The following is a 23,731-nucleotide window of genomic DNA, read 5'->3' as shown; positions in this document are numbered from 1 at the left end:
CCCCTTTTATAGATGAGTGCACTGAGGCAGAAGGAGGTCACACTATTGCCCTTGGCATATAGTCAGCACATGGCAGATCTTGTATTCACACCCATTGGTTGGATGACACTCCACACTTGTATCTGCGCAGCCCCATCAAAATCTGCCAAGACTCCAAGACTCTTCTGTGACTGCCCCAAACGGGAGTTACTCTCCTCTCTTTCCAGCACTCAGCCCTGCCTGTTGTTTTTTCTCACTGAGTTTCGAAGCTCTGTTATGACTTTCCTGCTTCCCTCTTTTTCCTTACCATTTGACTGCTTCAAAGATAAGCACCATCTCTAGAGATAGACCTAGCACTTAGTAGGTGCTCACGGGCAGTTGTCCACTGAGTGTCTACCATCATAGTGCAGATACTTACTGGTGCCCAGAGCTACTGCCACCTGTCAGATGAACTAGGAGTGATTAGCGCCTTGCTTTGGTGGGGAACCATGAGCTTGTGCTCGATGTGAACACAGCTACCCGTAAATGAGATATATTCACCTCACTGGATGGATGATAATACTGAGCAGTAGAGAACCTACCCAAGTTGCCTGAAATCATCATCCTGTTAGTGGTGGGATTGGGTTTTGAATCTGGGGCAGAAGTTTAGTTCAGGTTTCATATCTTTGCCTTTTATCTTTCCACTTGATCACTAAATAGGTCTGAGTTTCGTTGATCCCCTCAAATCACACCTGCAGAAAACTCAGAGTCCCAGGTTTGCCTCACTTATCTATGACACAGGCCTGGGTAGCAACTGGCCTTGTTTTTTTTTTTTTTTTTGTTCCCCAAAATGAACTCCATTGAGTCTTACATCATTTTAACTTTTGACTTGAACACTACCATCCTTATTTACATAATAAATCACCACCATTGGGTTCATGGGGAATGAAAGCAAAAATAAAAACAAAAACAAAATCAAAAGCCAAAGCACAGTATTTAGCACACAAACATTTGCTGAAAATGGAAGAGACCACGTACTATAGGATCAATCACTTTCTGGTTGATTTCATGTGGAGGAGGCAGCCCACATTGACTGGTTGAGCCTTATATATTTGAAACAATCTCTTTGGCTTTGAAATGGTGGTTTCTTATAGACATGACCTCAATTCTGACAATTATCTATTTAATTGGATCAATACAGACAGCCCACTCCCCTAAACCACTGATTCAATTAATCAGACCATTGTCAAATCTCTTCTCTTTTTGGGTCTGTGTAGACAACAGACCAAGTGGCAATTTCTCCCCAGATAGGCACAGAAGTCAATAATCTGCTTTTGGAGAAAGTATCTGATCGCTCACAAATTATACAAATCACATTGATTACTGACAAATCATAATGTTTACAGAGCACTATTTGGTGATGGCTCCGGAGCATGACTACATATTTAATTAACAACTGTCGGATATAATTTACACCATTAGAATGACCAGAAAACGGTTGCTTGTTGATCTTTGTGTATGGCAAAGCATGTTCTGCAACTAGTCTTGCTGCAGCAAAATAGAGGGGAGCAGGTGGTACCATAAGAGGTGAAATCAAATTTCATTACCATGTGTAACCAGAAGATTCCTGAAGGCCTACGTGTCTGCCTCCCATAGAATCTGACATTATTTTGCCCTTATGACCAGCTTAACTGATTTTGTTGCTTTATTTTTATTTTATTTATTTATTTTTTTTTTTTTTTGGTTTGACTACCAGGAAACTCAAAGGCAAATCTTCAATCCAAATATGCAACTTTTTTGCATAATATGGATTGTAGATATTTTACCTGAGAATTATCTTATATTTGGCTTGCTATTTTATTCTGTATAAAAACAGTACACAGGTTAAGTGTCAGCAAACTACTGTCCGCAGACTAAATTCACTCCACCAACCTGTTTATTCACAGTTCACTTGCTTTGTGCAATCCATGATTTACTATGTAAATAAGAGGGTCCTAAAAATATCCAAATCAAATCTTGTGATGGCAAAAATTTCAATGTCATATATATGGAAGTTTTACCAAAAAATCAAAATAAAAATATAATTTCATGGTATATGAAATTCAAATCTTAGTGTCCACAAACAAAATTTTATTGGGCTCTATCGTGCTAATGCATTTTGCTCTTGGCTTTCCTTGAACTACAACAGTAAAGTGAATAGTTATGGGGACTTTAACCGCTAACCAGGCCCACACAACTGCAATATGTACAACACACTCTGCAGGAGAAGACACTCCTTTAATTCTCCAGTCCTTACAGCCACTGACAAGGAGAATATTGTTACTGTTTGTAAAATATGAAGAAAAAGTAAGTTTAGGAAATTCATGCAGCTGGGAAGGCAGCAGCACCGGGATCCTGCAGCCAGAGCTCCTCTGATTCAACGTCTTGCTATTTTCCCCAGCTAGACCCACGGAATCAGGCCTCACATGCTCTGACTGCTGTCTCTCTCCAGGAGCACAATGGGCCCGAGAGGATGGCAGAGATCCAGGGAATGCAGTCCACACCTGCACACTGCAGACGGACAGACAGAAGTGTGCAGCAGCCTCGGATGCCTCCAAGCTAGGGGGATGGGATTGTTTCATTTCACGCTCCATGCTGGTGTTCTGCTTTTCTGTTTTGATTATACAAAGGTGTTTTGTCTTCGGGAAACATCTTTCTCCTGTGTGTCATGGGACAATCCCACCCCTTCCTGGGCACCATGACTGGTCCTCACTAAATAAATGCTCAGTGAAACAGCTGACACTCACTACCCATTTGTAAAAGAAATACTGGGTAAATGCATACTGAACAAAAGCAGAAAATAAAAAGGAATGAAAGTGAGATGACCTTGGAATCAAACCAAAGTGTATTGGAGCCCCACTGGTCTCCTCCACTGTGGAGAGAGTAATAAGATTTCTGCACCTTTGTTTTCCCATTGCTAGCACTGGTGCTAGCATCTGCTTTGAAGGAGTCCTGCAGTAAAGGAAGATGGGAATACACAGGCACTCAGCGGATGCTCACAGCACGGTGGTAAGGAATGGGTTGTTTTCTCCAATTCTGGGTCCTTCAGGTAAGGGCGTCCTCTCAAATTGAAAACTGTGGAAGGATTTGCAGCAAGTTGCTGGATTTGTTGGAACCAAATGTAGCAACATTTACATTTTTCAAACCATGGAAAATTGAGGGACGATGCTGGAAAGTATAGACATCTTGAGAAAATTTAAAGGATCCAAAGTGTTTTTCCATTCCGGGACAATAGAAAACAGGAAAACATTAATAATGTGTCCACGGCTGACTGCTGGAGGAACCCTCCCCAGGAAAGTATTTGTGATATAAATCACAAACCGGGCATAGTGTTTTCCAGCCCAATGTGTCGTCACAACCGCACCCACGATCCTCATCCTGGGAAGATTTTGAAAACCCTTCAGATTTGACAAAACCCAGGGCCTTCCTTAAATAGGACTGTCCCTTCCCAGAGCGCATGCTCCCTCACTCTGCCAGCTCACAGACCCAACTCGGGCTAAAGCGAGGAAATTCAGGCAATTGCTCAGCTCCCCAGCGGCTCAAGGAATTGACAGTCTCTAAATTACTGCCCGAGAAGCATATCGCATGCCAGCTGACAAAAGGAGGAAAGGAAAAAACCCTTACAGATTGCGGAGCATCCTCTCTTCCTCTCTGGGGAGGAGGTGTTCTGATGTTCGTGTCACTGGACCCGGAAACCAAATGAAAAATATGTGATCAGGAACACCAGGGAGGGAAGCATCGCACCAATGAAAAGAAGAATAAAAGGACCCCAACCTTCCCCGCGTAGGAGGCAATTTGGCTAAAAAAATAAGAAGAAATGAGATAATAAAAATAACAAATGAACCTGCAATTGCTTCGCTTCCGGGAGCTCCCATCTGATTTCAGATTGGTTCTCTGAGTCAACTTGGGGTAGATGAATATATCTGTGGGATACGTACAAGCTCCAGGGACCCCCGACCCAGTCAGCACAAGATTTAACCCTTGGTGGATGGGCTGAGAGTGTGAATCCAGGTGGAACCAAAATATGAAGCTGTGCCTGGAGATGACGGCCCCGGAGTATTTGGCATGCTTGTTGCAGACTTTGAGCTCTGATTTAGCTCATGGGGGACTTATTTTTAAGAAGAACGCATGGAAAAAGAGAAAGAAACACAGACAAAAACATCGCAGGGAAGATAAAAGTTATCAGAGCTGAGCAGAGGCAGGGTGGGCAGCAGGGAGGTTCTCCTGGGGTCACACTTCACCACAGGGTGAGCCATTGGGCACCAGAGCCCAACTGCAAGTCACAGCCCACCAGGACAGGCATCCATGATTCCAGTGTAAAAGAAACCCAGTTAGCTCTTACCCCTGTGGATGGATGCAAGGAGGAAGGCCTCTTCCCCAGCTCTGAGCAGAAGTGATAGCCTGCTCCTTTATCCCCCTCAGCCTGCAGCCCATGCTGATTGGGGCCTGGAGACACAAAGCCAATGGATGGGCTGTTTGTGGAAGGCTGCACTGGACCGCTGGCTGTCACCTTATGATGCTTTCCTTCAGCTGGACTGGCAAAGAGCTGCCCAGCTGACCTTGGCCTGAGTTGAGAGGTGGTGAGGGGCAAGGCAGGAGCTAAAGAACCTGGAGGAGGAGAAACTTGAGCCAAACACCTGCTGTGTTTCTGGTGCTGGCTGACACCAGGAACAGAAAAATGCAGGTACCTATCCTGGTTCGTGGGCTTTCCAACCCTGAGCATAACATTGCTTCTCCTGCTGTGACTTTCTTGACCAAATCACAGCTAGGCTGCCTGGGAACGGAAGGCACTAGCCTATGACACAGTTTAAATTAATAACAGTTAAATAAAATTTGAAGTTCAGAAGCTCATTCCCACCAGTCCCTTGCTGGACACCCAACAGTCGTGTGAGCTGTGTAGGATGGGCCAGGGCTGGCAGAGAGCACTTTAGAAAAGGTGAGGCCAGGAGCGAGAAAGGGACAGTCCAGAGACCGTTCTAGGGTAAAGAGGATGACAAAATGCAACATCATTCTCACCCAGATCCTAGACCGCAAGGCTGAGGGAAAACACAGGAAGAGAAGCCCCTGGGGTCTCCTGGGGAGCTTTGAAGACAGCCTGCATATTGGGCAACGTGGCTGAAGCAGGCCCTGTTTCTTGGGTGTGATCATGGTATCAGGGTTGTGCAAAAGTGGCGGTGGAAAATGTCCTTCTGAGTTCTCGGTCAACTATTAACCATGGCTGCGACTAGTCAAGGTTCAAAGGAAAGAAGTGTGTGTACATGGCTACGCGTGTAAGGAGACATCACACAGAAAAATGCGCACATGTGGAGAGACAGGGAAAGCCATCCTGGGGTCTTCTGTAGCCACTCCCAGCCCCCCCCCCCAACCCCTGGGTAGAAATCAATGCCCTGGCCAAACCACATGTGGTCCCATCTGTTCTGCACCCCCATCTCCCCAACTCCTGCCATGCAGGGCTCAGGACTGTCACTCCGCTCCCTAGGTGTGCTCCGGCACCTGAGTCTGGGGACCCGCCACCCTTCCGAGCTACCTCCTCCCCGGTGCCCCAAGACACAACCCAGCCTGTTCCCGGACTCTCCCCCTCCCCACTCGGTCTCCTTCGCATTGCTTTCTCGTACACTGTTGACCACTCACCTATTTTATTAACTGCCTACTGCTTAGTCCTGCCCCCACCTCAGAGTGGGCCTGTCATCTGGCTTGTTCTCTAGGGGACACCGAGGCCTTGGTGTGGTCCCTCGGCCACCCTAGATCAGGGGACTCTGCTCAGCACTGAATCTGCTCTCCTCACCCGTGGAGTTGACATGGGTCTGGGGTGGAGACCAAGCCCTCCTAGCTGTGTCTCTGATGCTGAGACTGAGTTAGGGGCCCTGGCCCATATGTTCCAAGGGCCAGCCCGTCTCTCAGCACAGCCCATCCCTGTCCGATGTGAGTGTCCATCTCATCTGTGCCTGCTTGGTTCCCTGGCTTTTCATTCAGGCAGGCACAAAGCAGATAAAGCCTCCCAGGGAAGCCAGCCTTACAGGCACTGGCACTGTGGACTCATACATTTAAAAGGTAAAAACATCTAGGCAGACTGTGACTTGGCAGTATGGATGCTCCTCAGAAAACAAAGAGCTACCACTGGATGTGGCTTGATGCTTCTCAATACACTCCTGCAGGGATGGAAGGCAGCACACTATAGAAATACCCATACTTGTTACCGCACAGGTCAGGATAGCCAGGGTGGGAACTAGTCGAGGTTAAAGAGAATAAAGAGAATACGGTAGATGCAAACAGGTATCACTCAGCCATAAGGAAAACCAACTCATGCCCTTTGCAAGAAGATGGGTGAAAATAGAGAGCATGATTTTAGGTTAAGTAAGGTGGAAATGATCGGATTGTGTTTTAGGCATGTACCCACATGCGGAGAGGAAATCCAACTGTTGGCTGATATGCACTAGGAAGGTGTAGGATGAGTGAGGTGGAACAGAAATGTGAGGTGGGTGGGGTTTAAACACAAGCCATACAGGGGCTGGGGGTTTAGCTCAGTGGCATAAGCTCCTGCCTTGAAAGCAGGCAGTCGTGAGTTCGATCCCCGGTACCGATAAAAAGGAAAAAGGCAAAAAAAAAAAAAAAAAAAAAAAAAAAGACAAGCCATACAGGCAGGGTGAGGGGCTGGCCCTTGGCATGAGGCTGCACGTCTGGCACACTCGGGCCCCGTAGCTTCCTTCACTTCTGAAGACAACACTGAGGTTGGGGAGGCTTGGTGACCTGCCCAAGGTCACAGGGTAGCAGACAGATATCCAGGGCCTTTCCTGACTCTCATCACGGTCTCCACCCTCCCTTGGGAGCCAGTGCCACTCGGTACATTTCTTTTCGTGAAAAACTGATTGTGCCCTGGAGCAGAGGCTCCTGGAGGGTAGGCCTGCCTTTCCCTCTCTGCAGCCCCAACACCATCCCAGGCACCAGGCTGGAGCCCAGTAGGTATTTGCCAGTGATGAGGAGAAACAGGGCACCACCATGCAGCAGCCACAGCCACATCGCCTCCAGAAGCCCAAACTGTCCATAAAGAGCCGGGAATAATCCAGCCTGGAATTCTAAGCATTGCTAAGGCTCCAGTGCTCGGATGTGCACAAGTTAAACAGCTCCGTACTGGCCCCATGGTGAACTGACTTTTGCTGCAGCTGCGCTGAGCATCAAGCCTCAGCCTCTGCAGAGCAGGAGGCCGCCACCGCCGCCACCACCACCCTCCGTGACACTGCCGATTCCTCTAAATAATACAAGACTTGTTTGCAATCAAGTTAAAATGTGTTTAATGGCAAATAAATCTATTCTTGATCAGGATAATTGCATTAGCGTCATGCAGCTGACTCAATACCTGGCTGAGAGGTCCCATATTTAGAAGGTCGGGACATTTTTAGCTTGCCTTTGTGTGTGCACTGTTCATCACAGTCACACAAATGTGGCTCCATTTAAAGCCCTGGCACCCGTTCAGCACCCTTTGGGCCTTGGGCTGCAAGTGGAAGCTTGTGGCGCTGGAGGACAAAGCCTGGGACAGGTGATTTGACCTGAGCTTCTGGTCCAGGGGTGGCAGATGGCGAAGCCAGGGCCTCCAGGTGGAGGTCAAGAGCTGCAAGGTGGGAAGGGAGCCAGATGAAGGTCGGGAGGGAGCCCAGAGTATTCAGAGCATGGAGTTAGACAGGCCTGGAAACAAATCCTAATCCAAGCTTGGTCCTGGGCGGCCTTGGACAAGTTACATCAAGCCATTAAGTCTCAGTTTCTACATCTGTGAAAGGGGATTTTGCAGACTGTGGGAGCAGGATTCAGGATGCCCCGAGACCTCCACTTCCTCGTACATAGGCCCTGTTTCACCCTTGTTTTTGACTGTAACTAGGATGTAATGGTTTCCTCCCCTGCCTGGTTTATGTCATCCAACAAGGTGGGATAGTTTTACAGATGTGACTAGAGGTCAATGCCTATGGCTTGGAGAGATACGTCAGGTATGGTGAGATACATTTGTAATGCCTGCACTATGGGAAGCTGAGGCTGGAGGATCAAAAGCTTGAGCTCAGCCTGGGCAACTTGGTGACAGATCAAGACTCTGTCTCAAATTTTGAAAATTAAATAAAATTAAAAAGGGTTGGGAATGCAGCTCAGTGCAAACCTGGGTTTAGTCCTCGGTATCAAAAGAAAAGAAAAAAGAGATGCAATGGTGGTGGGCGTGATCTAATCAGCTGAGCCCCTAAGAGGGTCTACATCCCATCTTCAAGAAGTGTGAGCACGTGTTCCGTCTCAAAGGAACAGATCACCATGTCATAAGCGCATCACACCTACGGACAAGGTCTGAAAACCTACTGGAACTGTCTCTCTGATCTGAAAATGACACCAGTCAACAGCCAGCTAGAGAATGGAGACCTTGGTCCTCCTGTGACAAGGTCATAGATTCTGTCAAAAAACACAAGCTTCTAATAACTCATCCCCAAATGACACACTTGGATTTGAGTCTGAGGTGACCCTGAGCTAAAGTGAGCTAAAGATTTGGGTTGGGCCAAGACTTCTCACCTACAGAACTACAAGATTAAAATTATACATACACATGACTTTCTTTTTTCTTCCTTCCTTGCTTCCTTCCTTCCTTCCTTCCACGCTGGCAATGGAACCCAGGGCCTTCTGCATGCTAAGCAAGCACTCTACTGCTGGAGTCCATCACCGGCCACACTGTCTCCACGCTCACTAGAACATACACCTCAAGAGCAGCAGGACTTTGCCCAGGTCACTTAGCACTGTGTCCTATCCACTTAGCATAATGGCTGGCAAGTGGCAAGATGCCCGTGGAAGGCTGAACAGTGGGTAAGAATGAAGACCTCCTAATCCCAGGAACACACACGTCTGTGCCCCAGTCGCCTGTGAGCACGTTAGGCTACAAGGCAAGGACAGTGAAGACGGTAGGTGGGATGAAGACTCAGTTGACTTCAGGGTAAGAAGATGACCTTGAGTAATGTGAGGAGCCCAGTGCAGTGACAAAGGTCCCTAAGAGAGGAGGGCGGAATGTGAAGACGGAGAGTCAGAGGTGCTGGTGTGGGTGGCACTCCGCCAGATGTTGCTGGCTTTGAAGATGGAGGAGAGGAGCCCTGAGCCCAGGTTCATGGATGCTAAGAGCTGGAAGAGCCAAGGGAACAGACACACCACTGGCACCTCCAGAAAGAACCAAGCTCAGCGAGACCTGTGTCCAACTTCTGCCATGCCGAACTGTCAGGTACTACAAGTGGGTTATCTGTGACACTAAGTTCATGAACATTTGTGACAGTGGCATAGAAAACTAAAACAGTATGCCCACAAATACAATAAAACTGGGTAAAAAAATACACAGACTTTCTGATTAAGTTGTATTGGGCATCACTGGGCTTTCTGAGGCCGCTTTCTCCACACATTCATTCTTCCCTTCTTAGGGCAACCTCGGTCCTTTGAGGCGGGGGAGGGGGTCCCCCTTTCCAGGACAACCTCATCACTTTCCCTTGCACCCTGTGGGACTGTGAGCGCACATCACATTTAGCATCTATTTCCTCTGCCTCTGTCCTCCGCTACCTCCATGAGACAAGGGATTATTCTAGTGCAGTGACCATGCCTTGATGACTCAGGCATGCCCAGCATTGAGCACTAGGTCTGGCACATCACAGTGGGTGCAAATGTTTGCTGAGAGAGGGTACTGGACATCTGTGTCCTGCCCTCTACCCTTAGGAGTGCCCAGAGGGTAAACAGAGTGGATGAACCTCTTCTTATTCCCAGGGCTGACTCTGAGCTTTCCAGCTTGGCCATGCTTTGGGGTTCCTTTGTCAGCCTGGGCTACCTGTCCACCAGGCTGCCTGGAACCCACCTGTGGAGAGCTGAAGGGTGACTGCCCAAAGGGCATGCACACCCAGACCCTCAGAGTGTGGGCTTCTGTGGAAATCAGTGTCTTTGCAGATCCACCCACCAGTAGTTAAGAAACGGTCACACTGGATGAAGGTGATCCCTAAATCCAAAAACTAGTGCCCTTTATAAGGATGCCGTGGAAAGACGCAGATTCAGAGAGAAAAGATGGTGGTATGAGGACAGAGGCAGGGGTAGGAGTAATGCTGTATGTAATCAAGGATTGCCACAGAACACCAAAAGCCCAGGGAGAGAGGAGGAAGGAGTCACACCAGAGCCTCCCCAGACAGCATGGCCCCACCAGTGCTGTGACTTGGAACAGCTGGCCTCCAAAACTGTGAGAAAACACAGTTCTGCTGGCTTGAGCCACCAAATATGTGGCCTTTTGTTAGGGCAGCCTAGGAAATGCATGTGCATGGCTACTGGCTACTTGTCCCTGTGACTCTGCCCTTGACTCGGGCAGCAATGGAGACCAGGAATGGTGCATCCCCCATCCTCCAGGGTGCAGCAGGGAGCCCGGAACTTTGGCCAGAGACGCATTCTCTTGGGGACCTTGGCTGAAAGTGGCATCACAGCCTCATCGGAGTCCAAGGCGGAGAGCCAGACAGCAGTCAAGCCACGGGCGCGCAACTGGGAAGGGCAGGTGAGGAAGCAGCCCAGCCTCAGTGAGCCTCAGTTTCCCCCTGAGTACATGGAGGACTCCTTGCCCCCATGCACCCAGCAGAGAGTCTCCACGGACAGGGAGTCTGTGCTGCTTTGTCCCCCTTCCGCTCTGCTTGCATTACAGTTAAGCACAGGGAAAATTACAACAGTTCCTTTCTGAAACCCAAGAGGGGACCTGTAATGGCATAAATGCCAGAATTAAGCTGTGAAATTAAACCCCCTCAAAATCACAAATAGTAAAATCTCATGTCAGTGCCCGGCCGCAGCAAACTTCAAGAAAACCCGAGTCCCTGCTGGGCCTTTTTATTACTTGAGGTATATACAGTCTCTAATTTAAGGCTAAATATAAAACTAAAGCATACACAGCTGGACTTTCAAGTATTTTTCAAAACACATTAAATACCTTGCCGTGAAGCTCCCCAAATCTGAGCAGCCCGCGCTTTGCACCAGGATAAACAGAAGTTGGGGTGGACCTAACGTGCGGGCTTCAAAGGGAGACTTCAGAGGGGAGGCACGCACGAGGCAGAGGGCTGGGATGGGAATGCAGCCCGGTGCCCGCAGGCACACGCGGTCCTGCGCCACAAGGGCAGGCGGGTGGGCCGGCGGGCGATAATGGAAAGCAGCAGAAGCCGGCGAAGGGGCTGTGCTGGGGGAACCGCCCTTGACCGCAGCTTTGTCTGCCCCTGCGTACTCCACAGCTCTGTGCTACACTCCAGGGCCAGTGGAAAATGAGAAAGTTTCAAGTCTGCCTGGCAGACATGAATGGATTCTCTGTTATCCCAGGAATTCTCCTTGGAGGAGGCAGCATCCCAGCGCTGGCTCACTGCTTGGCATTGCCTGGCATTTTGACCAGTTCAGTAATTACACACGGCGAATCCTGTGTGTGCCAGATGTGGCTCAGTGAGGACCCCAGTGTATGACAGTGCGGGAGTCCTCATCCCCTAGATTGTCTGCTGTGGGAAGACAGACACAGCTGGAAATGTGGCCACAGATTCTTCCAGACTCAAAAGGAGGAGTTATGTCTGCTCCCTGGGACCCTCACAGGCTTGAGAGTGATCTCCCCAAGCAATATGGAGTGATTGCATTTTGGCAATGGCAAGTGACAGTGACATCCTGCAGCCTGAGTTGTCCGCCTCCTGCATATCACTACGCGACCTCCACCACTGGCCATTAGAATCAGAGACTTAACCCCGCAAACCACAACCCAGGACATCAGGAAAGATAAGGAAACAATCACTGCTTTCTGCCAGTAAATGTGGAGTATTCCGTTACTCAGCAATAGCCCAACAGAGAAGCCCCCAGTGCATGGGCAGGGGGGGACTCAACCAGATCTGTAACCCTCCCGGTGTGCGGCAGGCTCTCTGCGCGGGTTCTTCCCAGCTCTTGTGACAATAGAGTTTGATTGCCTTTCAGTTTCATTGCCTATTTTTATACTGTGCTGTGTTAAATCGTAAATTACAAGCAGCTTATCCATGTCTGATTCTTACTAAGCACTAGGTTTTATTGGGCTCTCAAAGTTGAAGAAGACAAACATGTAAATCAGAGCGGCTCCTCTGTGCTGGGGAGGAGGAGGGTAGTTGAACGAGGTTCCAGGTTCCGTACACAACTATCCTGCTGTAATGTTTGCTCCAGGGCCCTGTGTCGGGCCCACCAGGGGAGCCCGGTGCACTCACCAGGAAGTTTTGAAGCGATTTTCTGAGCAATATTCTTTTCTTTTCCTAAATGTCATGGGTTTCTGAGCTCCAATGTGTTTCTGCACTAAGGCGAGCTCTCCTTGGCAGGTCTCCTTGTGAAGTTATTTTTCAAATCTGCATCTAGGAGCGGTTGTGTAAGTGGGTGATTACCCAGACACATTCTGGAGGCAGCTGGGTGGCAGTGTCAGCCCTCGCAGCTAAGTGGGTGTATTTCAGAAACACAGTGAAACTCAGTTTACACCTCTGAGAAAAAGGAGTAAATTGTAATCTCTCCTAGAAGGGAAAACTGGAAGCTTGTGGATGTCCAATTGGAGGGCCCCAACCAAAGTCAGAGCTCTGAGTCTGCCGAGGCCAGGGAGGGCTGTCAGGCTTGGCAAATGAAAACACAAGACGCCCAGCGAAATTGGAGTTTCAGATAAACAACAGACTATTTGCTCGTGTGGCACCTCCCCACGATTCCACGAGATAATGATGTCATGCTAAGAATCCTCCGTTGTCCCCGGGCTTCTCTCCCAGGTTATTACTGATGTTATTTACAGAGGTGACCATCGCTGTCCCTGGAGTGTGTGGCTGCCCAAGCCCCCTAATCACACCCTCATGTTTCTGTTGTCTCATCTTCAATAAAAAGCGCACATCTTTTCCCCTTTCGCAGTCTTGCTCTGAACTGCTGGCAATTAAGATAAGCCAGGAGGCTGCTCCAGAAAAGACAGGCTTTGAAACTTTCTGGAAGCCCATTGCCGCAGTGATTACATAAGCAGCTTCTTGGAGCAGAGTCGGGAGGTCCGCTGCGGAGACGCCTCCGTTTGTACCCCCTCCAAGTCCCCACTGCCGAGCCCCTCCCTCGCATCCCCCTCCACGCCACTCCCTCCATGCCTGAGGTTTGGCTCCATCTGAAGTTGCTCCCCCTACCACCCGCTTCTTTTTTTTCCCCACGTAATATAGTGCAGTTTATTACATAAGTGATTTATTGCACGCACCTTAATGCATAAGGGGCAAAACTTGTTTAAAATAAATCCAACTGAGAGGATAATCTCTATGGGCAAAATGTACTTCGACTTAATTTCTCTACTGGGTATTACACACTATATAATTGCCTTAAACAGAAGCTGCACACACAAATTTAGCTTGGCACCGATATCTGGCTGCATGGAACGCTCAAGTTACATGCTGGGTTTTGCTACAAATCCTTCACTCCACAAGAAGAAACTCAACAGCATCCCTTAAAGAAATATTCAGCTTGCCTCTCCCGCTGAGACTGGGGGGCAGGGAGTGGCTGCTTGTGTGCTGGATTTAGGGGGGCGGGAGGCCTTTGTCTTGGGAGAGGAGGCACAGCTGTCAACCCATCTCTACCCAGACCTGGTTTCTGGGAGTCCATCTTCTTGGCCTCTTGCTCAAAAGAGAATCCAGCAGCAAATGACACCATGGCTCTGTCCCTGACACTGGATACAGGATATGTGTTTAATTAAAGTTGATAGTGGTTTGCCCTTCTTTCTCCTGCAGATTAATTAATTAATATATTCATTGACTCCTTCATGCATTTATTCATTGCACAAACACCGGCAGGGCTTCTCTCTGCCCCTGGGCACTGGCAGGCCCTGGGAATATCACAGAGAGCTGCGCACTCTTCCTGCCCATTCCTCATGGAGGCGATGGCAATAATTATGTCATTCGTTTGAGAAGAACAGTGTGAGAAACCAGGACAGTGTGACGGAGGACAGGTACATGGTGCTCTGGGGACCTTGCGGGAGGCCGCGGAGGAAGGGGCTTTCAGAAGATGGGTCAGTTCCCAAGTGCTACTGTCATAATTGCCCCCAAATTGGTGGCTTGCAATGACAAACTTATTTTCTTATAGTTCTAGAGGTCAGAAGTCTCCAACGGGTTCCAGTGCAGTACAATCCAGATGTCAGTGAGGCTACTTTCCTTTCTGGAAGCTCCAAGACAGAATGGGCTTCTTTTCCCTTTTCCCCGGCCTGCAGTCCTTGGCTGGTGGCCCCGGCTCCATCGTCACAGCTGACAGTGTGGCCCATCCAGGTAGCACAGGGTAATCTCTCGATTCTATAGTAGCTCATTAGCAATCTCCTTTCCATCCGTCACTTTTCTTCTCCATGTGCATGCAACCTGACAGTCACAGGTTCTAGGGATTAGGGTGTGGGCGTGTCTGGGGCTATTATTATTTTTTTTTACACTTCTTTTTTTCTTTTTACCGATACTGGGGATCGAACTCACGACCGCCTGCTTGGAAGGCAGGTGCTTATGCCGCTGAGCTAAATCCCCAGCCCCTGGGGCTATTTTTCTGCCTGCCCTAGATGGTATCTAAAGGGAGAGGAAGGGAGGAGAATGTTCCAAGTGAAAGTGGAGAAAGTGGAGCCTTGTAGGTGGAAGAGTCTGTGCTGGGCTATTGCAGATGCAGCTTGTGGAGCCACAAAGGGATGCAGCGTGAGGGAGGTGCTAAAGGGGGCTGGAAAGGTAAGTAAGTGCTGACATAAAGAGTCTCCTTAAACAAATGGAGGATTCAGGTCTTTATCCCAACAGCATGGCGACACTTTCAATGTCTCTCACTGGAGGGACAAAATACTCCATTTTACCGAGCTTAAGATTATAGATACCATTATTTTATATTCTACCAAGGAAAATAGACTTCCAATTAAGTATGGCACACGGCTTTCTTATCATGTAGCAAGAACACTTGTAGGCTTAACTGGACCTTTGTTTTTGTCATAGATAGGTCTTGAGCATGCAACATAAATACGAGTGAAAGTATCAGTGAGAAAACAATAGTTAACAATTCTTGTATTCCTAACAGTTCTTCATGTTAAGGGTCTCCCACCCCAAATCACTGATGGCCATTGTCTTCCAGACACCAACATTTTCTGTACTGCACCAGCCTTCCACGAAGGAATCATAAAGAAAGCAAAGACATTGGTGCTGGGCTCTTGAGCTGGTTGTGCAGTTGTGCTGAGCAAGCTTCATGTGACTCCTATACCCTGAGCTAAAGGTTCCAGTGGCCAGGCCTCTCCGGAGTGAAATGACTAAGTGGACAGACCTGCTGTCCCTCCCCTTGGTTCCCAGTAGGTTGAGCTCTCCAGCACTACCTCTGGGACATTCCTGCAAGCTGCATGACCCCTCTTTGCCAACACTGGGGATGTCTTTGTATGCTTAGGAAGCAGCAAAGGTTTGCACCGCCCCTGCCTTGCTAAGGAGGACTTTCAGAGGAGCACGGGCCGGGCTTCAGAGATGCTGACTGGGAGGATTTCAGAGATGCACCTGAAGGTCAAGGGTTAGATGGGTGCTTTCCAAAGGTCCTTTGAGGAAGCCAGATTTGTTACCACACTTTAAATTGGAGATGGAGTAGCACAGATGAACAGTAACAATGTCAGAGCCCTTTATTTATTCTGAGCACCATACTTAGTTGGGTTGACTCCAGTAAGAAACACTCAACTAAACTGGATCAGCACAGTTCTGGTGTGGTTGAAGGGACTTACTGAAGACAGAAGAGCCGCCCCGCCTCTGCCGGAGGAAGGGAGAAAGAAAGGCTGCTTCTGGTTCTTTGGAGGGACTTCGGTCTTCACTTGACCTTGAATGTCATCTCCTGGATTCTGGCGCAGACCCTTCAGTCTGCTGATAACAGACTTGCACAGGACTTTATAGTGAGTTCCAGGCCCTCGACCTTCAGTGAGACCCTTCAAATTTCCGGCACACAGACAGCCCTTTTGCACTCTTCCACACCTGGCTCCGGGTGGCCACAGTAAGCCAACCTTGCAAATCCTCATATTTATGTATCTTACATTAAATCTGTTGTTCTGGTGAGTACTGACTGATTGCACTAAAATTCTGCTAAAGGAGATGCCACTGTTATTATACACTTAATAACGTACCAAGAAACCAAGGCTTCTCTAAGCCAGTGAACCCATCTAACTGGATGCAAGAACCAACATTTGAACTCAGCATGACTCCAACTGTGCTCAGGCAATGCAATGCAATTTCTATCTGTCCTAGTACAAAGCTGGAAAAGTTCTTAAAGCTCTGAGTGTCTCCAGTTCATTCCACAGTCACGTGTGGCCTGCAGCAGGCTTGGCTCTGGGTCCACAGACCAAGCTCAAAAAACCCCAGACCTATGCTCCAGAAGCTCAGTGTCTCTCGGAGAAGGCAGAGCGTAGCCCCAGCTTTGGGCAGTGTCAGGTGTGCTGATGCACACTTAGACAAAGCAAAATATTCGGAGATTCCCAGGAAAGCAGCGTGAAATCTGCACACATCATCTATTCCGGCCTTTATCCCATACTCCTTGTACTGACTGATGATTGCTCTCCCCGCTATAGAAGGAGTATTTCCTTCTACATGAATAGCAGGAAAAATGGGGGCAGAGGGACAAAGAAAAGGTAAATGAAGGGAAGGGGAAAGAAGAAATAAACGCCGGGACAACTCTGGGTCTATGCAGCGTCACGGTGCCATCACTAGCACAATGTCACAGCATTACTTTTATGGGCACCACTGTATATGCATGCTGTTCTTCAGGTAAAAGACAGAAAGGACAAGAGTCTATGAATGTCTAAAAATGATAAAATAAAACAAAAATCTGGAATTGACAGCTCAGAGAAGTCAGGCCCGTAAAGATATATAGAGATAATAGTGAACCTGATTTTTTTTTTTAATTCTGTGGAATGTCAGCAGGACAAGAGTAAAAACAGATCCGAGCCACAAATCTCTTTGATTATCTACACACATAAAAGGTACATTGCCCCCAAAGCCGATAGCAGATGATTTTGAGGAGACGACCTTAGACTATAAAATTTCTTCCTAGGAGCACTCATTTTAGAAGCCTTTAAAATTTCATTTCATGTGGGTCCGAGGTCTCGCGGAGATCTCCTCTCCCTCCTCTTCCTCCTCCCTCGCCATGCACACACAAGCCACGCCAACATCTGTCTACACCGAAGAGTGGAAGACTGGAGAGGCAGATGGCAGAATGCCCTCGGATCTGACAGCCCACACTGAGGCAGCATTATCCACAGGCGGGACTTGCCAGGGACACAGGTCTGAGTGAGGGGCTGCCAAGATGACCAGATCCATGCCCAGTCCTTGGAGAGGCTGAGTTGAGGCTTTTGTTGCAAAACAAGCAAAATGCTTTTTCTTCGGGAGCAGTACATTGAGGACAGAGTTCTGCAGCATTTACAGCTAGGAAAGCGTTCTGTGAGCAGTGGTTCTATAAACAGCGCCTGCTTGGGTACGCCCCACCCCAGCAGGGGAGATGTGGACAGGGACAGTTGGAAAGACTGTAGAGCAACCTGTTTCCATTGGCTGTCGCCTTTCCTTCACTGTGCCTGGCCCTGTCTGTCATCTCATCCTTGCATTAGACCACTGGATCTACTGTACGATTCTCTTGTTCCTGGACCCCAAGTAGGAGGAATGGGATGGTGTCCAGAGGAAGCGGAAAGAAAGCTTGGTGCTTTATAAATGCATCATCTCAGTGCAACTTACAGCAAAATGCTCTGCAGGCAGCAAAGTTGGGAGACAAGTATAAGGAAAAATCTGGCCAAGGTGACAGGACTCCTAAGAGGCCAGCCTGGGCGTGGAATGGAAACCTGTCCACTCTTTCTGCTTCCCTCGTGTGCCTGCTGTTTTTGGTGAGGGCAGAGAAGCATCTACAAGGCGAAATTCACTCTTTAGGGAATATTCGGCTTGACAAGGGCCTGGTTCAGTTCTGCCCTTTTCAAGGTTATTTCACCCTCCAAGTTTCTAAATAGAGGTTTTATTTAAGAAAGATGAGTCGCATTAAAAAAAAAATGTCTGAACTGACTCCCACCGAAAGTGGTCACATTTTGGCAAAGCAACTTTTAGGATCTGATTTTGAATCACTCGTTTCCCTCTTCCTTCTATGAAATGAAAATATCATTTTAGAAGCACCGTTTAATTCCACATTGGTCTCAGCCTCCCTGCGATTCCCAGCAATCTCGTTAATAAATTAACTGAGCTGTCACAAATGTACAAATGCAAAATCATTTCTGCAAATGGTCCCGTTTAAGATCACACAATCTCTGAAAATCTATGGCAGCATTTTATAATTCCTTCAGGCCACCTCAGGTCTCCTTTACACTTGCAATGGTGCCCCTTTCAATTTGCATTTAAAAGACAATAAATTGCAGGCTTCATAAACATTTTTATAGTGATTTATCGGAGACTGGAATGTCACTGCTGCTCTTCACACTTTACCAGTCCTGAGACTCGAATGCTGGCTGGATATGTAATCTTGCCGTCCGCATGCACCACGTAGGCACAAGCCAGTTTACAGTTCTTTCTTTTTCTTTTCTTGACACCTCCTCCTCCACCAGCTCCCTTTTTTCTTCTTGTTTTCTGTTGTGTTTTGTTATTTTTAAGACAATAGCAATCATATTTATTTTCCAGTTAGAAGAAAGTGGATTTTTCAGCCACACGTCATGACTTGGACTGTAAAATTCACAAAGAACTTGGTTTGTATCAACCAGCACAGGGAAGAAGTTATTCTTATTACAGCTGAGTACCAAGAGAAGGGAAGTTGCTCTTTTTATCTCCGCCTTCTGTTCCTTGCCAGGAACAGCAGCATCCTATGTGCAGCCAGGACAAGCGGAAGGGTAAGTGGAAGCCCAGCTGTGATGCAGAGAAATCTCTGCCCCTTGTCCCAACTAAAAACTTAGGGCAAGCACTGGGCACCCGCTTCGGAATCTCTGATTTGAAAAGCAAAAGAGGAGCTGAGGTCGGAGCAGACTTGTGCTACTTCCCAGCCAGCTCAGTCACAAAAGGAGGTGCAGAGCCAAGACAAACTGTTTATCTAAGGGCACAGCGAACGAACTCCTTGGCATCCTTCAGCCTTTTCACAGGGGCACCGGGAACCCTTTCTGAGCACACTGCGCATAAATAAAAGGAAAAGAGAGAGGCCAGTGGAAAAAGAAGAAAAGAAAAAAAAAAAAAAAAAAAAAGAAGAAGAAAGGGGAAAGAAAAAAGCCTCCTTGCACTCATTTGCCCTTCCCGTGTCCAGAAGGGAGTATTTCTTTCCACTTCTTCACATTATAATAAAGGCTTCACAGCCTCTGAAAGGAGCCCGAGTACAACGGCAAATGGTGCATGACACGGCGAAACCCAAGTCTTTGTCGCACCAGCTCCGCTCCGAAGAAAGTCCTTCTCTGCCTTCGTCTCCCTGCCATTAACTGAGATGAAATGAGTTTCCCCCCTTTGATTCCACCCCCCACTGTCTATTACGGGTGACGCGACCAGGCTTCCTGGCCCATTATTTCATAGAGGAATCTTTTATTCTGGTTTTGGAGTTCGCGCCTGCAAGGTTATCTCTGCACAAAGCAACGCCTCGGTCCTCGCTTTCATTTCTGAAATCCGATCTCATTGATAAGAACAAGACCGTTCGCTTTTGCTTTGTCAGATAACATGCTCGGTGTCGGAGTCATAATTTTTGTGACTTCAGTCAGGGCCCCCCGTTAAAATATGTCAACTGATAAAAATGCAAGTATAAAAATAACCTTTGTCTCCAAAGTGTCATCCTGACTCTCTTAAAAGCACATTTTGTTATCCCATGTGTGGGACCTCCGCACCTCCAGGTGCCTGCTTTCCTGGTGTACGTGTTTTAACCATCAGTTTTTTTTTTTTTTTCTTTTTTTTTTTTTTTTGTCTTTTTCCTTTTTTATCGGTACCGGGGATTGAACTCACGACCGCCTGCTTGCAAGGCAGGTGCTTATGCCGCTGAGCTAAATCTCCAGCCCCTTAACCATCAGTTTTTAAATGATGCCGCCTTTCAGCCCGTAGAGGGCAAAGGCGAGGGGCGTGTGAAGAAGGCTTCAATGCAGTGCCGTTTGTCTGAGAGGAATGGTGATCAATCTCTCTCTAGCGCTTTGCCCTATGTTGATATGTGCCATTTTCCATCATAATAAGCATATGAACCAGACCCCAAGGTGCTCAGTTATCCAAGGACTCCGAGGGCCAGGGTACCGGGTGCTCCCAGGGCGGCATCACTTCCCGGGTGCTCCAGGGTAAGCGGCCAGCTTGCCCAGGAACAATGCCACACTGTTCCAGTGTGGGACTCCATCAAATACATCATCGGTAATGCCTGTGCCCAGCCGACCCGAAAAGAAGAGGAGAGGAGAGGCCACTTGGCTCCCCACTTCTTGAGGGGTCTTACGCCATCAAAGCAGCCCCCGGAAAGCCACCGTGGGCATGGAGGCTGGCGAGCATGTTATAGAAATATTAGCAGCAGGCAGATTGCCGAGGCCCCGTGTGTCTCCTTCCTTCCCCTGTGGCAGCCACACAAAGCCGCCAGTGACAAAACGAAGAGACACCCATGGGCTCACTCACGAGCCGCTCGCCAAGGCGGGCAGCACAAGGTCCTGTCCCCACCCCGCTCGGGGCCTGCACACCCAGGCCTGCAGCTGATAACACTGTAATAGTCCTCCTTTGAGGACGGAGGCTCCTGCGTGCTGATTAGTCATTTATCACACCTGGCAGCACTGCCGAGCTATAATTACTCTTCTCTTATCCCGCCGCACTGTCATGTCCGAGAGGAGAGGCGAGGCAGAGTCCCCAGTTAATGACACATTACCCTCTTGACAAGCACTTAAAGGTTTTATTGTAAATATTCAAGATATAAAACATCCGAGATTCCCTTTTTAATTATAAAAAGCAATTTCAGGGCCTCCCTTCCCCAACCCCCCCCCCCAAATAGTAAAGTTTCGGCGCGCTTATCCTCTGTTTACCTCGAGCACACTGATTTCCCTTTGTCACGCAAACTCATTGCTATAAGTTAACGCCGTATCTCCCCGCGTATTGCCTATGAAATTGGTAATTTAAACACACATCACATTTCCACAAAAGTTAAATTTCCGCCCCGAAAGAAGGGGAAAATGTGCATTTATATGAAAAATTATATATGAAAAAAAGCCTAAAATGCAGTCTAAATAGTCCAGTTTTCCTCATCGGAAAGAGAGGGAGGAAGTCATTGAATCATTTTTTTAAGATGAGGCTCTGGGGCAAAAATTATATGTGTGTGTATACATACACATACATATATATACATATAATAAACTAAAAAATTGGAAATTTGTGGGTCGTTAAATCCTGATTGCCTACTTATAAGATTTAGGGAGAATGGCACAGTAGCATTGGAAGCCCCCTGTGGCTATTTATATACTTCAAGGAGGTAAAGAAGGACACTGCCCTTGGGGACAGAGGGATCCTAGCGGTGGCTCCTCTGTCCCCGAGTTTTAGGGCCAACTGTCTCCAGCCTTTAGGTTGAAGTGACGGGGAGTGATGGGAAGAGATGGAGGGAAGAAACGCACAGAGACAGGCGCAGGCTCCCAGCACTCGCAGAGGAGCCAGCCGCCAGCTGGCTTTAACTGCCCGCCTCCACAGCTTTCTTTATGTTCACGGCATTTTTAGACCAGGGATTGGATGGCCAAGGGCGCACTAGTGTGTTGGGATCTATCTGATTAAGGCTGGGGTGTTCCCAGGTCAGTGAAAGCCACTGGAGCATGGCCTTGGAGTGTAGGATCCAGAATGCAGTGGACAGTGAAGCGTGTTTGCAATCCCAGCACTTTAGGAGGCTGAGGCAGGAGGACTGGGGTTCAAACCCAACCCTGGCAACTCACTGAGACCTTGTCTCAAAAATAAAATTAATCAATTAATTAAATGAAATGGCTGGGGATGTAGACCAGTGTATAGGTTCAGTGCCAAGTACCAAACGGAAAACAAAACAAAACAAAAACAAAAACAATCCCAGTCACAGTGATAAAGTAAGTAGCAGGGAAAGATTTTCTCATTCACTCATTCTCATCTCTGTTGCTTTGTGGACCACCAAGCTTCTTCTCTGATCAGGCCAGCAAGGCCAGTGTCCCCAGCCTTCAGGGCCGCTCATTCAATGGCCTTGCGAATGCTTTCATTTCAGAGCAGTGCCATCCCAGTGACAGCAAGGTCCTATATTACCTGAAAGTTGGTGGGAAGGCGCGGCCCCATCCAGGCCGAGGTGAAGGAGCTGCTGCAGCATTTGGAAATACAGAAGATCAAGGCCCGAGGGGTCCTAGGCGGCAGCCAGTCCAAGGATGTACACAGCCAACCACTCCTGAGCCTCAGCTGGGGAGTGTGGAAACTTTGCCCTACGACTGGAAAGCGCTCAGAAGGCTGTGGTGGTCACCGTCACCTCACACAACTCTGCAGTCAGAAGAGGGAGCTGGTCCTGCCCAAAACAGACACAGACAGACAAGAACACCTACAAGCTAGGTGTTCATGGCCCAGCATCCCAGGAAGGTTTCCAGGATAGCAACGCCTTTCCTTCCCTGCCAAATCCTCAGGGTCTGTACATGGTTGTCACACCACGAGTCCCTACATCCCTTGGAAAACAGACAGGGCAAGCAGCTCCTTGGACTTAGGCTCCTAGTTACTATTTTTATTTTTTCCGTGTACCCACTAACGGGCATGCGCTGAGGGTTATTTTGCAGCAGGCATTGTCAGCCAGGAACAAAGAAACAATTACTAAGCTGATCTCAAACTTCATAAGTCCCAGGCAAACATGAGGCTCAAGGGGGCGATGACAACTGTGAAGACTGGAACGGTGAGTGAAGAGCCACCCAGTGCTCACATGACGAGGCCATTGCTGAGCTCCTTGGGAGGCTGAGCTCTTCACCTTGCTGGCTGGATCTTTTCATCAAACCTTATGGGTTCCATTTCACAGGAGAGGAAACTGAGGTTCTGAGAGGTAACAGGACATGGTTGGAGGGGCCTGCATTTAATGTAGTTCCCCAACCCACACTCGCTGCCTTGGATTTCCAATGTGGGGGAGTGGGGAACCCATCCAAGAAACTGGAGTGACTCCTAAACACAGTGGTGAGAATGTCTCCAAGTTTCTTCTCTGACTTTGGCTTCAAGGGCTAAATCTGCATCCTTGACTCGAAGAAGTCCTTCCCCTCACTGCCCCATCTCCGCTTCTGCTCCGGGATGCTGAAGGCTGCCATGTTGTGACTTGTCCCCAGAGTGCCCTGTGCCTTTCAAAGGCACTTTACAAATCTAATGCAATAACTGGGATCTAAACAGGCTGTCTTCCCAGGTGTCTGGTCTGGAGACAAGCTCCCCTGGAGATCCGCTCCTCTTTCTCAGCAACCTCCCTCTTAAGGGGACACTTGCCCACATTGTGTTCATCACCTGTTTTTCAAAAATGCCCAGTGAGCACAGAGGCAAGGCCCAGCAAGACGGCAGCCGAGTTTGAATAAGTCAGCAGAGGGGTCCTGGCAGGCTTCGTCCTTCCCTTCCCTTCCCCTCCCTGTCCCTTCCTTGCCCTTCCATTCCTCTTTCCTCCTTTTCTTCTTCCTACTTTTTATGTTTTTCTTTCATTTTATTGGGTTGCCTCCTGGCTTGCTCACTAAGCCATCCTACAACTTGGGTGGTGACAGACTTACTCTGGGGCCCTAGGGGCTCCCCAGTGCTAACAAAGACCCATTGTCAGTGTGATGTGCATCTTGGCATTGATAAAA

At 48.3% G+C, this 23,731-nt stretch overlaps 1 protein-coding gene across 1 annotated transcript in view; it reads right to left on the bottom strand.

Annotated features, from left to right (window-relative positions):
* Wwox (WW domain containing oxidoreductase) overlaps positions 1 to 23,731 on the bottom strand; it is an 895,605-nt gene that overhangs the window by 164,133 nt on the left and 707,741 nt on the right. The gene's annotated exons all lie outside the window — the stretch shown is intronic.

The sequence above is a fragment of the Cavia porcellus genome, unplaced genomic scaffold (genome assembly GCF_034190915.1).
Source record: "Cavia porcellus strain 051 isolate PalLab524CR breed Dunkin Hartley unplaced genomic scaffold, mCavPor4.1 scaffold_4, whole genome shotgun sequence".
Lineage (NCBI taxonomy): Eukaryota > Metazoa > Chordata > Mammalia > Rodentia > Caviidae > Cavia > Cavia porcellus.
This window is presented reverse-complemented; position numbering and strand designations above follow the sequence as displayed.